Genomic DNA, 14,639 nt, shown 5'->3' on the forward strand with positions numbered 1-14,639 from the left:
GATTCCGGCAATAAAAATTTGCTAGGTTCCATGTTCACAGTGGACCACACACCATTGAAAGAGCCATCAGGTGATGTCATAGCTCTGCCTGCAGAGTTTCTCGGGGTGCCTCAGGCCTTTAAAACAATTTTAGAAAGAACACCACATTTCTGGTGACTCTGAAATTGTCTATGTTGGGACACAAAAGTACTTCTCTTGGTTTAACCGAGGCCCCTGGTTAGAGACGCTGAAAAGTTCGTGCTGTCCATATAATGATCTCCATGATAAATGTGTTGGTCACTTAAGAGCTATAAGGAAACTTATAACACACTGTGTAATGTGGCTGTAGGAAGAAAATAGTCGAAAGCACAATGTCGTCTCCTCTCTGCATCGGAATTTGCGTGTCAGGGATAGGCTGATTCTCCTGAAAAGAGAAGAATATTATTAACTTTGATGAGGATTGCCTGATGGGTGGACCAGACGAGTTACAGGGGAGACGTGGAGCTCGTGGAGTCTTGTGATTGGCAGAAAATCCTTGTGAGGGCAGTTGCTGGAGTGCTTTTGTGGAGTTTACCAGAGTTTGATGTACAGTGAGGAGAGGAGAGTTTTGGTCTTCTGATTCACACTCCTGTTGTAGATGGTGTTCTGATTCAGACTATGGCCTAGAGGCGATTCTCGTCTTGAGTTCTGAGTGGTGTGCGCTTGGGACACTTGTCCTGAGCGTGACATCGCACTAGCATTGGTCTTGATTGGGGAGCCTGTGGCAAGGAATAAGCTTTACCGACAGTTCAGATCTGAGCCATCTTGGACAACTCGCTGCACTGAGGGCAGTCTTATGCGTGGAAGATCTGCCGCCTCAACGGTTGATCTCCTTCTGTGCACTGCCATGTAAGTATGTAAAATTGGCTCATGGTACGACTGGCGGACGCGACTGTCACACTCTGGAATATGCCGAGATTTCAGGGCTCCATTAGAGAATAGATGCGATACATCTAACAGATGGTCAGCCACGACTTTGCGTATTAAATACCTGCAATAACGAATTACTACCGCCACACATCGCTGACCTGCAGACGCTTGATCCACGGTTGTTACCTGAGACAGCGCTACACATATAGAAAGGGGTACAGTATTGCTGCTACAGCTTGTCAGGGCAAACTAAATCCCAGTCTCACCACCTGTCCTCAGGTGCACCAATGCAGTATAACTACTGTGTAGAATAAATCCATCGAAGTCTATTCAGCGTAGAATTGACTACAATAATAGCAGGGCCACCATTTCATTAATTTTATTTCAGCATTCAAGTTCATTTAGATTCTGTTAAACGTGATAACCTTTAATGCAGGCTAACAACCACAAACAGAGTGAATGGTCGAAATCAATTTAGCAGACGCATGGGCTAGGTAGTCAAGTGGAAATATTACTAGCTAGAGTGACTGCTGTCAAGAGGTGAACTCTTAGTCACCTGAAGCTCTTCAAACGATACGCTGGTCCAGCGTTGTCTTGCAAAGTGGTGACTGCTGCCAGGATCTTGAATTGGTGGCACCTTCTGTGACAACCAGATGCTATTTCCGTCACCAGGTTTCTGTTTTCTCATGTTGAAATTCATTTCGTGCATTGAGGTAAATTAATTTAGCGTAGCCGTAAGAAGTTCAGGCGTTAAATGCATCGATGATTTGTAAATCTGTGTGTGTTGTTGGTTGTATTTTCATTCATTTGTTGTTGTGTTTTATGCGTCACTTGTTGATTGTTACTGACAGAGAACGGTGTTGTGCTAACGTGTGGGATGGTAGATTATCTATGGCGCTTGCATTTTCTCGTAGATTAGGGTTGTTTTTATTTCATAGACGTTTCTGGGATTTAGAGTTAGTGGCTCGTCAGAGTATATTTCAGGTTAGAATTGGGTTGCATTGCGACGAGTAGCAATTGAAATCTCTCGGAAGTATAAACCTGAATGCATGCTCACTAGAAGCAAGGCAAGTTTGCTCCAAAGTAGTGAGAATATTTGAATCTCATCACAAATGGATCAATTGCAGACCGGTAGCACTGATCAGGAGAAAGTTGAGGAGAATTCTCAGTCGAATGTAGTTCCTGACCTTGCAGATATGGTGAATGCAGAATTCTCTGATTATGACGACTATATTAGGTCGGACAATGAGAACGAAGGTGAAACCGCAGCAGAGTGGCATGTAGAATCGGCTGTTAGTGAGAGTGGCGTAGCTGGCTCACGAACAAATTGTGACAGAGAGGTGGAATCGCGTTCGTCTAGTCCTGGAGGCATTAGAGTGGATCTCAATTTGAGGCCCTCATGCATTTCATGCATGAAGCGGACAAGGAGAGCGAGGAGGGAGAGGGTAGCCTCGAAGGAGATGAAGGAATTAGTCACTAAGGAGACGAAGGTGATACGCATGATAGCTGAACAGCTCGTTGAAAGTTTAGAGCAGGTTAAGAAAGAAGTCGCGGGTGTTGAAGAAGAGGTAGACAGCGTCAAGGAAACTTCAACAGAGAAACGAGAGGTCGCGAACGAGGCAAAACGCGATGTCAGGGGAGCAAGATAAGTAGTCCAAGGAGCACGCAAGGGCACTTTGTTTGCTAAAGAAGAAATAAAACAGGCCAAAACCGAAATGTGGCAAAATAAAAAAGGTTATTGGCACGCTCTAAAACGGGGAAGAAGTATTGTCCATGAAACACAAGAAAAATTTTGCGAAAACGTAAAGCGCATTGAACAGATTGAGAAAATACAGGCAGAGATCTCAGAGGTGAATGAAGAGGAGTCTCGGATTACCTCACAGGAAAACCGAGCTGGCAAAACACGTCCAGGAAGCACATCAGCGGGTTGCGGAATTGGAGTTACTGCCTGGTACTGCAGCACTCCCGCATGATCAGAGAAGGAGACAAGAGCACTTATTAATACATTTCGATGTGCAATAAGAGGCTACATCACTAGCACAAAGGTGAACGCCGCAGAAGAAAACACATCAGCCGCCATAGGGCGCACGACAGAGCGCGCTCCGTCGGTGACGCAAAGTACGGCAGAAACCGAACCTGATCACAATTGCATACGTTCTCGGCAGACGGAAAATTAGACCACAAACGTTTCTTATTCATTCAAAAGTTCCAAGTGTAGAAAGAGAATTCCAATACATTACATCCAGAAAGTTCGATAGCTCAGTATGACAAATTGCTACCGGAGTCATGGCCACTGAATATCAATGCGTAATTTATCTGCTAGTTTTTAGAGGAATCGATTGCGGAACATATGTGCAGTGTTGCTGAGAGCTGTCGCTCACGTTAAGAGTTCAGGGATGCGCTCCTTAGCACATTTTGATCGCAAGGCACTCAGAAAAGACTCCAGCACGAGAATATGCTGGTCAAAGATGTAGAAGCATTAGGATTCGGTAGTCCGGTGAAAGTCTTTGAGTCACTGATTAAGACGAATCGGGTTTTGGTCCAACCGTACAGTGCCAAGAAAACTATGAGGCACTATTACTTCAAATTGCCTTTGCAGTACCAACAACTCCTCACCGGAAGGAGCAATGATTCCACTGAATCATTCAGCAGCGCGCTACATGAATTAGACTATGTCAATGTAATACAAGACGCAATACACAGGAACAGAAACAATGACCGCAGTTTGCAAGGTCCGAGAGAAAGGAACGACAGCAGATGAATCGGAAGACATATCGATCACGGGAAAACAACAACTCGAGATATAGAGGGACTAATGAGCCACCTTGTGAGAACAGAGGTAGACGAGGCAATTGCAACAAAAATTATAACAAACAGCCAAACCGAAACTAGAGAGAACAACGAAATCCAAACCAGTTCCAGCGTGGTACTGGAGAACCAGAGCAGCAAAAAAAGGACTGGGAGAACAACAGTTACTGGGATCAAGAAAACCAGCGAAACCATAATATCCGGATTAGGTCACCCGGTCCGTCCCAGGGTAGACGTAGCAGAAGTCTAAATGAAAACTGAAGCTCTACCGCTGCGGACGCAGCTCAAAAAAAAAAAAAAATTGTTCAAATGGCTCTGAGCACTATGGGACTTAACTTCTGCGGTCATCAGTCCCCTAGAACTTAGAACTACTTAAACCTAACTAACCTAAGGACATCACACACATCCATGCCCGAGGCAGGATTCGAACCTGCGACCGTAGCAGTCGCGCGGGCAGCTCAAAACAAGGCCGCAGGAACCATCGAAACGATCAACATCAACATGCTACAATATGAGGATAGAAGAGAGCTTTTGCGTGAGGAGAATGAAGTCATAACACGACCGGGTGTATATCCTCTTATTCACGTCACCGTAGGCAACGTCAGTCTGACCGGAACTGAGGACAATGGAAGCCATGTTACGGCGATCTCGTAATCTGCGTATAAGCGAGGCATTGCAAATCAGCCATGGCCAGCACGTACGCTGAATAAAACGAAACTCACTGGCGCACTAAGAGGAAAGCACAGGGAGGTGCGGATACAAACACCGCCGGCCGAAGTGGCCGAGCGGTTAAAGGCGCTACAGTCTGGAACCGCACGACCGCTACGGTCGCAGGTTCGAATCCTGCCTCGGGCATGGATGTGTGTGATGTCCTTAGGTTAGTTAGGTTTAAGTAGTTCTAAGTTCTAGGGGACTTATGACCACAGCAGTTGAGTCCCATAGTGCTCAGAGCCATTTTGATACAAACATGGTTGATGTTCAGTTGCCAAGGGCACACAGCGAACATTCAGGTCGTCCCTGCATTGGCAGTTGAAATAATATTCGCATGGATTTCACGAATCAACATAAGCCCGTATTGGACGTTGGATCAGAAGAGCTCACATTGTAAAGAGATGTTGTCAGGAAAGTTACATTTGCTGATCATGCCATATGTGTGCCATTTCCTGCCGAATTCCTCAACTTAAATTACAGTAAAAACGGGAGGAAGATAGAAATTGGTCGTCGCATGATGAGCGTTGTCGAACCCCGCTAGAAGATGAAAAGCGACGGGAGATGCGCTATCCCATTGAAAACATGTCCTGGAATCATGAAAATATTGCAATGAATGACAAGGAGGATCTGGAAGAAATCTTACTCTGAAACGCAGATGTATTTCTGCCGAAAACTGGAGCTATCTGTAATTTAAAAAACGCATTCCGAGTGGGCGAGCATACGAAATTCTTCGTGCCTCCCTACCATATCCCCCTGGCCGGCCGTCACAAAGTTGTCTTAGGGATCAAGAGGATGCTGGGCAATGACACCATTTAACCAACAATCTTCACATGCAACAACCCCCTCACGGTAGTAGAAACGTCCGATGGCTTAATCCTTTGGGTGCTGAATTAACGCCAAATTAATAATATCACTGAACCAGAAACATATCGCCCCGAGATGCTGGAGGAACTCCAACGAAAGTTCCACTGCGTAACAGTATTCTCGTCCCTCGACTTGCGGTCCACTTTCTGGCAAATTACACTCCACTTAGACTGCATGAAATACACTGCATTGTTCCCCTTCGGTATATATTACCAATCGAAACAGCTACCATTCGGGTTAAACGTGTTCTCAGCTGCTTTCATTAGGGGACTGGATGGTATCTTACAGTACTCCGTGAAACAAAGAGTTACCACTTAGGTAGACGATCTCTTAATAGCACGTCAAACTTAGAAAGACACAATGTGGTCTTAAGGAAAATATTACACACCTGCAAGGAATGTGGCGTAACTGCCAACATGTATTTTGACCTTCCTCGGTCATATCATAGCCACGGAAGGAATCTCACCAGGCCCGGACAAGATCGAGGCGACAGCAACATTTGCTACCCCAACAACTAAGAAACAACTCTTGTGGCTTTCTTGGTGTTGCAAATTTCTACAGGAGATTCATTTACATGAAGAAACTGGCTAGACCTCAATTATGCCAGCTCACTGGGAAGAAAACGTTGTTGGACTGGGACGATGTGGCAGAAGATGAATTCCCAACCCTCAAAACCGAGCAGGTTAATGAACCGATTTTGTTCCACTCCAAAGTGGCTGACGAATTTTGCACGGAAACAGACGGCTCTCACTCTGGTCTGATTGTAGTCATCTTCCAGAGATGTCAGCAAGGGGGGGAACATGGTGCCTAAGACCTTCTATTCTGGAAGCCATGTCCTCAGTAAATGCGAGAGAAACTACTCGGTAACCGAGTTGGAAGCTTTGGCGGCCGTGTAGCTTTCGAAAAATTTCGATTCGTTCTGTATGGAAGAAAAACAAGAGTCTTCACCGATCACAGAGCGTTGGAGTTCTTACTCACGATGAAGCTCCGCAGTAAGAGACTCACGAGATGTGCACTCCTGCTACAGGAGTACGATTTTACAGTTACACGCATATCAGGAGAGGAGAATATCACCGAAGATGCACTGTCACGTTCACTTGTGGGTTTGGAAAGAAGTAGAGTAAATCCGCTAGATTAAGAACACTACAGCCTGCATTATATTAAAAAAGTGGCGTTTGAGAATTACGTCACCACGAGCCTAAAGGACATCATCAAGGAACAAGACAAGGACCTAGCTGTGCTTGCTCAGAAGAAAAGTTAAAGTATGAAACGTCCCCTTTGAAGAATTATGCACGACTGTCCTTAACCTGACACACAATATTTTTAGCGCAACGCAATCTGACTTTCAAAATCCCTACAAAAGAATGGCCCTGACTACCATTAAACTATACCTTTCAGAAATCACTTACCTCACAAAAATCTTCATTACTCGAACTACTGCAATACAGCGAGCGCCACTACTGCCAGCTAAATAAAAGATTCAAACTACGGAAGGCACTAACTACTGATAGGGATAGTTAGCAAATGAAAGATATTAATAGAGAACAAACAATGTATTTACCTTAATAGTCATAATATATATAGCAGTTCACGACAAATTACAAAACTCCGCCATCTCTCTCCCCACATCCACCACTGCTGGCGGCTCACCTCCAACTGCGCAACGCTACGCGCTGTTCACATCCAGCTGCCGCTGCCCAACACTACAATGGCAGACAACAATGCAAACTCGACACAGACTGCACACAGCACAGCCAGTGATTTTCACACAGAGGTGGCGTTACCAATAAAAAAACCTAAACAGCCTACTTACAAAAGGTCAGGAAGGAAATTAAGCTCAGGCGGTTATACCTATTGCGAAAGGGAATCTTGTTCTTTTTCAGTAAAGGGACATGTTTACATTTCAGATGAGCTCGTCAACAAAGTCATTTGACACACCCGCCTTAGCTACACAAATTTTGTAACCAGGAAATGCTACCTGAAATTACGCATACCGTGCCACTTTGAAGATATGGGCAGACGAGTTCGGAAGGTTTTGGCGATGTGTAAAGCTTGTCAGAAATCGAAGCATAATATGATGACAATGCAGGCACCTCTTCATCCGATAATTCTAATTAAACTAAAACACCTCGCTACAACCGATTTTATGCCCCGTCTTGACGGTACAGGTAGAGGATATACACTCCTGGAAATGGAAAAAAGAACACATTGACACCGGTGTGTCAGACCCACCATACTTGCTCCGGACACTGCGAGAGGGTTGTACAAGCAATGATCACACGCACGGCACAGCGGACACACCAGGAACCGCGGTGTTGGCCGTCGAATGGCGCTAGCTGCGCAACATTTGTGCACCGCCGCCGTCAGTGTCAGCCAGTTTGCCGTGGCATACGGAGCTCCATCGCAGTCTTTAACACTGGTAGCATGCCGCGACAGCGTGGACGTGAACCGTATGTGCAGTTGACGGACTTTGAGCGAGGGCGTATAGTGGGCATGCGGGAGGCTGGGTGGACGTACCGCCGAATTGCTCAACACGTGGGGCGTGAGGTCTCCACAGTACATCGATGTTGTCGCCAGTGGTCGGCGGAAGGTGCACGTGCCCGTCGACCTGGGACCGGACCGCAGCGACGCACGGATGCACGCCAAGATCGTAGGATCCTACGCAGTGCCGTAGGGGACCGCACCGCCACTTCCCAGCAAATTAGGGACACTGTTGCTCCTGGGGTATCGGCGAGAACCATTCGCAACCGTCTCCATGAAGCTGGGCTACGGTCCCGCACACCGTTAGGCCGTCTTCCGCTCACGCCCCAACATCGTGCAGCCCGCCTCCAGTGGTGTCGCGACAGGCGTGAATGGAGGGACGAATGGAGACGTGTCGTCTTTAGCGATGAGAGTCGCTTCTGCCTTGGTGCCAATGATGGTCGTATGCGTGTTTGGCGCCGTGCAGGTGACCGCCACAATCAGGACTGCATACGACTGAGGCACACAGGGCCAACACCCGGCATCATGGTGTGGGGAGCGATCTCCTACACTGGCCGTACACCACTGGTGATCGTCGAGGGGACACTGAATAGTGCACGGTACATCCAAACCGTCATCGAACCCATCGTTCTACCATTCCTAGACCGGCAAGGGAACTTGCTGTTCCAACAGGACAATGCACGTCCGCATGTATCCCGTGCCACCCAACGTGCTCTAGAAGGTGTAAGTCAACTACCCTGGCCAGCAAGATCTCCGGATCTGTCCCCCATTGAGCATGTTTGGGACTGGATGAAGCGTCGTCTCACGCGGTCTGCACGTCCAGCACGAACGCTGGTCCAACTGAGGCGCCAGGTGGAAATGGCATGGCAAGCCGTTCCACAGGACTACATCCAGCATCTCTACGATCGTCTCCATGGGAGAATAGCAGCCTGCATTGCTGCGAAGGGTGGATATACACTGTACTAGTGCCGACATTGTGGATGCTCTGTTGCCTGTGTCTATGTGCCTGTGGTTCTGTCAGTGTGATCATGTGGTGTATCTGACCCCAGGAATGTGTCAATAAAGTTTCCCCTTCCTGGGACAATGAATTCACGGTGTTCTTATTTCAATTTCCAGGAGTGTAGTTACATCCTGGTAGTAGTGGAGCTGATGTTTAGGTATGTCACCTTAACCCCCCGGAAAAGTCAACAGCACAAACGGTTTGCATAGCCTTCTACAAAGATTTCCTCACTGAGGCAGGTCACTTAGGGAGGATTATCTTCGACAATGGATCTAAGTTCTGGTCAGAGAGATGGAAAGCTATGTTAAGAAAACACGGGACTACACCGATGTACGCATACATACGGCATCCCCCATCATCACTGGCAGAAAGGATAATGAAAAGCCTTGGAACCTCTTTGCCGCATATGCTGTGGGAAATGACACGCTGCGTGGGGTGTTTTCTACGCGACTTTCAGGACGTGATGAACGAGTTGCCACGTGGAGTCACTAAGATAGCTCCAGTGACTGTCCTCAAGAACAGGCAATCTATAGATCCAATGCATGAAGTCGTTGACTTCTGCTCGAGATCCCCGAGTGCAACACATGCAAATTGTTGATTAGATTAGATTAGATTAGATTTACTTTCATTCCAATTGATCCGTAGTGAGGAGGTCCTCCAGGATGTGGAACATGTCAGAAAAACAACAATACATGACAAATATTTAAACTAAAACAAATAAGCTAATGTACCATTCCACAGGTCCCAAGTGGAATGATCGTCATTTTTTAATGAACACTAAGAGTCATTTTACAAATACTATTGCACTGAATTTAAAATAAAAAAGTTTTTTATTTATTTATAAGGTAAGAAACATGTAATACAACTACTGTAATACTTATTTACAATGAACACATTACTGCACTGAAATGGTGCAGAAGTTAGATTATACTTACACACACAAACACACACACACAAATTTTCAGTGAACACATTACTGCACTGAAATTGTGCAGAAGTTATGTTGTACTTATATACAAATCAGTTGGTTTTCCTCAGAAATTCATCAATGGAGTAGAAGGAGTTGGCCACCAGTAAATCCTTTAGGCTTCTCTTAAACTGAATTTCATTGGTTGTTAAGCTTTTTATGGCTGCTGGCAAGTTATTGAAAATGTGTGTTCCTGAATAATGCACACCTTTTTGTACAAGACTAAGTGACTTTAAATCCTTGTGAAGATTATTCTTATTTCTAGTATTGATTCCATGAATTGAGCTGTTGGTTTGAAAAAGTGATATATTTTTAATGACAAATTTCATTAAGGAATAAATATATTGGGAAGCTGTAGTTAGTATCCCTAGTTCCCTAAACAGGCTTCTGCAGGATGTTCTTGAGTTCACACCACATATAATTCTTACTGCACGTTTTTGTGCCCGGAAAACTTTAGCTTGGCTTGATGAATTACCCCAGAAAATAATCCCATATGACATTATGGAATGAAAGTAAGCATAGTATGCCAGCTTTTTCATTTTTATATCCCCTATGTCTGACAAAATTCGCATTGCAAACAGAGATTTGTTAAGACGCTTCAGCAGTTCTGTGGTGTGCTCCTCCCAGTTGAATTTATTATCAAGCTGTAATCCCAAGAATTTAACACCGTCCACTTCTTCTATCTTCTTGTCATCATATGTTAGACATATACTCTTGGGACACCCCTTACAAGTTCTGAACTGCATGTAGTGTGTTTTTTCAAAGTTTAGTGACAAAGAATTGGCTAGAAACCAGTGATTAATGTCTACAAATATTTTATTGGCTGATCTTTCTAAGACTACACTTGATTTGCTATTTATTGCAATGTTTGTATCATCAGCAAACAAAACAAACTTGGCATCTGGTAATGTTACTGATGAAAGGTCATTGATATACACAAGAAAAAGTAAGGGCCCCAAAATGGAACCTTGTGGGACCCCACATGTAATTAGTTCCCAGTTGGATGATGCCTGATAGCTTGATACATGTCTCTTTCCTAATAACACCCTTTGTTTCCTGCCAGAGATATAAGATTTGAACCATTTTGCAGCATTTCCTGTTACACTATAATATTCTAGTTTACTTAAAAGGATATTGTGATTTACACAGTCAAATGCCTTTGACAGATCACAAAATATACCAGTTGCCTGCAATTTTTTGTCTAATGAATTAAGTACATTTTCACTGTAAGTGTAGATAGCCTTCTCAATATCAGAACCTTTTAGAAATCCAAACTGTGACTTTGACAGTATGTTATTTGAGATAAGATGGTTATAAAGACGACTGTACTTTACTTTTTCGAAAATTTTTGAGAATGCTGGCAACAGTGAAATTGGACGGAAATTTGATGCTATTTCTTTATCTCCCTTCTTAAACAGTGGCTTAACTACAGCATATTTCAGCCATTCGGGAAATATTCCACTGATAAACGACTGGTTACACAGATAGCTTAATATGTTACTTAGCTCAGAATCACATTCTTTAATTAACTTTGTTGATATTTCATCATACCCACTAGATGTTTTTGATTTTAAAGATTTTATGATGGACATTATTTCTGTTGGGGTAGTGAGGGTCAAATTCATATTATGGAAGTTACTTGAAATGTCTGGTCTAAGGTAATCCATAGCAGCATCTACCGAACCTGACAACCCCATCTTTTCAGTAACAGTTATAAAATGTTTGTTAAAAAGTTCTGCAACACTATACACATCTGTCACCAATGCATCATTTACTCTTAATGCTATTTGTTCCTCTTCATGTCTGGTTCTACCGGTCTCCTCCTTCACTATATCCCATATTGTCTTTATTTTGTTATCTGATATGACTATCTTTTCCTTGTAATATATTTGCTTTGACATCCGTATTACAGTCTTTAATATTTTGCAGTATTTCTTATAATGTGCTATAGCATCAACATTGGAAATGTTTCGGATTGACAGATACAGTTTTCTTTTTGTTTTACAAGATACCCCTATTCCTCGAGTAATCCATGGCTTCTTTGTAGACTTTGCTCTAACCTTGGTAAGTTTTGGGGGAAAGCAGTGTTCAAATAAGGTAAGCACTTTATTAGCAAAAATGTTATATTTTTCATTCATGCCATGAGCACTGTAAACATCAGTCCAGTGAATGTCTCTGAGGAGTGTCCTAAAATAATCAATTTTTGGCTTACTGATTACCCTCTTGAGCTCAGATTTAACAGATTTTATATCCTGTTCAGTATTAACATTTAACAGAAGGAACTGCATGTCATGGTCTGAGAGGCCATTGACTATTGGTTTTGTAATATAATTTTGTTCATTTGACTTTTCTATAAAGATATTATCAATGGCTGTTTGTGAGCAAGTGGTTATCCTAGTGGGGAACTTTACTGTGGGAATTAAGTTGAATGATAGTGTTACTAACTCAAATAGGTTCTTATTGGGAGAGTCTTTAAGGAAATCTACATTGAAATCACCAGCAACCACTATTTCTTTGTTTTTGGTTGTTAAATGGGCCAGTACAGCTTCAAGGTGGTTTACAAACAGATTAAAGTTACCTGCAGGTGCTCGATATACACTTAATATTATGAAAGATTTTTTGTGAAAATCTAATTCTGTTGCACATGCTTCCATATGCTGTTCTAGGCAAAATTTATGAATGTCTATGTTCTTAAATTTATGACAGTTCCTGATGAATGTGGCAACTCCTCCTTTCTCCATTTCTGATCTACAATAGTGAGATGCTAACCTAAACCCTGTAACACTTAAAAGTTCTATACCAGTGGTCACATGATGTTCAGAGAGGCAGATTATGTCAGCTGGGTTTGAAGGCTCTAATTCATCTATGCAGATAGTTAATTCATTAATTTTATTTCTCAGTCCTCGAATATTTTGATGCAATAAAGATAGCTGACATTTCACATTGACTGACTTAAAATTGGATGGAGTTAAAATATCTGCTGACAGTTGAAAATTCTTAACCAATGGCTGTTTATGTTGATGTAATAAGCTGGAATTATGTTTTTTGATTTCTTTCTCAAACTGAAGGTTTGTCTCAGTTCTAACCTCTCTTAAAATTTGTTTTCTTTCTGTCCTCCCTACCCTAAAAAAGGGTCTTTTCTGAATCCTATAACCACTGGTATTTTACCACTCATGACAGTGCCTCCCCCCTTTAACTTTCCTGCTATTTCCCCAGCCAATTTACCCTTCCCCTTCCTGTTGAGGTGAAGGCCATGCCTAGTATAATCCCACCTACTGACAGAATCAACATGAACCACACCAATGTGTGATCCCGCACCCGACATGAGCAGCCGTTCCAGCTCCAAATTAACTCTCTTGACAGAAGAGTTCAAATGAGGTCGGTCATGGCGCCCAAGAACAGATACAAACTCAACACTGGTATGCCTCGATGCTGATGCAATCTTCGCCAGGTCACACTCTATGCTGTACCCAGGATCTCTGTCAATACTGTTACCTGCTCCACCCACTATAACCACGGTGTCTTCCTGAGTGAAATCTTTGCAAAGTGATCCTAAATCCTCTGTCACCTGCTCCAGACCAGCACTAGGTTTAAAAAAATTGGTGACCTGGTATTCTGATCCTAGTTCATCCTGCAAGAGTTGGCCAACACCTCTTCCATGGGAACTACCTAACAACAACACTTTCTTTCTCTTTACTGATTTCCCTACATTCTTACTTTTCAATTTGCTGCTGAAAGTTTGTTGTGCCCTGTCTACACCTGTAACTGCTTGAGGCTCACCAGCTTCTAACTGAAGCAACAGGTCAAATCTATTTTCCACATTCACCATAAAGCTGTCAGACAAAGTTCTAGGCCTGTTCCTCCTGTTGCCTGTTGCCACTTCCCACCTCTCTTTACCCTTCTCCCTCCTTAACCTGTCAAGATCTCCCCTGGCCTTGTCTAACTCAGCCTGAAGGGCAGCAATTTTCCCTTCCTGTTCCAGTATCTTCCTATCTCTACTACAAATCCTACAAAACCACTGATGAGTCTCATTTACTTCCCCTATTCCCACGCCACTACAGTCACCCACATGGAAAAAACTACAGCACCCATCACACCAAAGCCCCGACCTAACAATTCTACGGCAAGTCAAGCACTTTTCACTCATGATAAACGTAATAATTTATTAAGAATAAGTCAGTTAAATTACAGATAAACACGAAAATATGGTTACACAAATTTGGCCTATACGCAACTGTGTGTAAACAAAAACAAAAGTGCAAAGTTTCTGAAACAACAAGTAAAACTTTACGCTACTTTCCGGAAATGCTAGTTAAATAATGAAGAGGTACGCTAAGTTAAATTGCTGGAGAGAGCAAGGAACAACTAAACGAAATTCTATAGATTTGCTGCAGCAGAACGTAAACAGAAAATACGACTGTACGGTCTTTTCGCGTTTTCTGCTATATTACGTAATGAGAAATGAAACCTTTAATGGTACACTTAAACGGCACACTAATACACTTATTTACCACGTAATCAGTACTAATCTATGTGTTTTATAATCTAAAATAACTTATCTTTACGAGAACACCAAACCTCGCGCTAGTCGCTTGGCTGCAGGGCTGCCTAGAAGGCCTGGCACTCAAGAGGCTACGTAAGGCAGGTGTGAAACGCAAAGATATCTGGGTTAGTAACGCATGTGTAAGAGAATCTTGCGTTTGTGGAAAGGTATTGGTCAAACGTTTCCGACTGTCTAACAAGCATAAACAGCTGCAGCGGCAGCACAGTTTAAGATAGGGAAGTTAGATTTGGTGCAATATTTCGGAGCGCACAAGTTACAGCCAGGTTCTGGCTGGATTGCAGTAAGTTAAGCTAGCCAGCGGTTGCGAAGTGGAATGGAGGCCACAGGGGCCATCAAAGCGCTGAAAAGACTAAACG

This window comes from Schistocerca americana, chromosome X (genome assembly GCF_021461395.2).
Source record: "Schistocerca americana isolate TAMUIC-IGC-003095 chromosome X, iqSchAmer2.1, whole genome shotgun sequence".
NCBI classification, from domain to species: domain Eukaryota; kingdom Metazoa; phylum Arthropoda; class Insecta; order Orthoptera; family Acrididae; genus Schistocerca; species Schistocerca americana.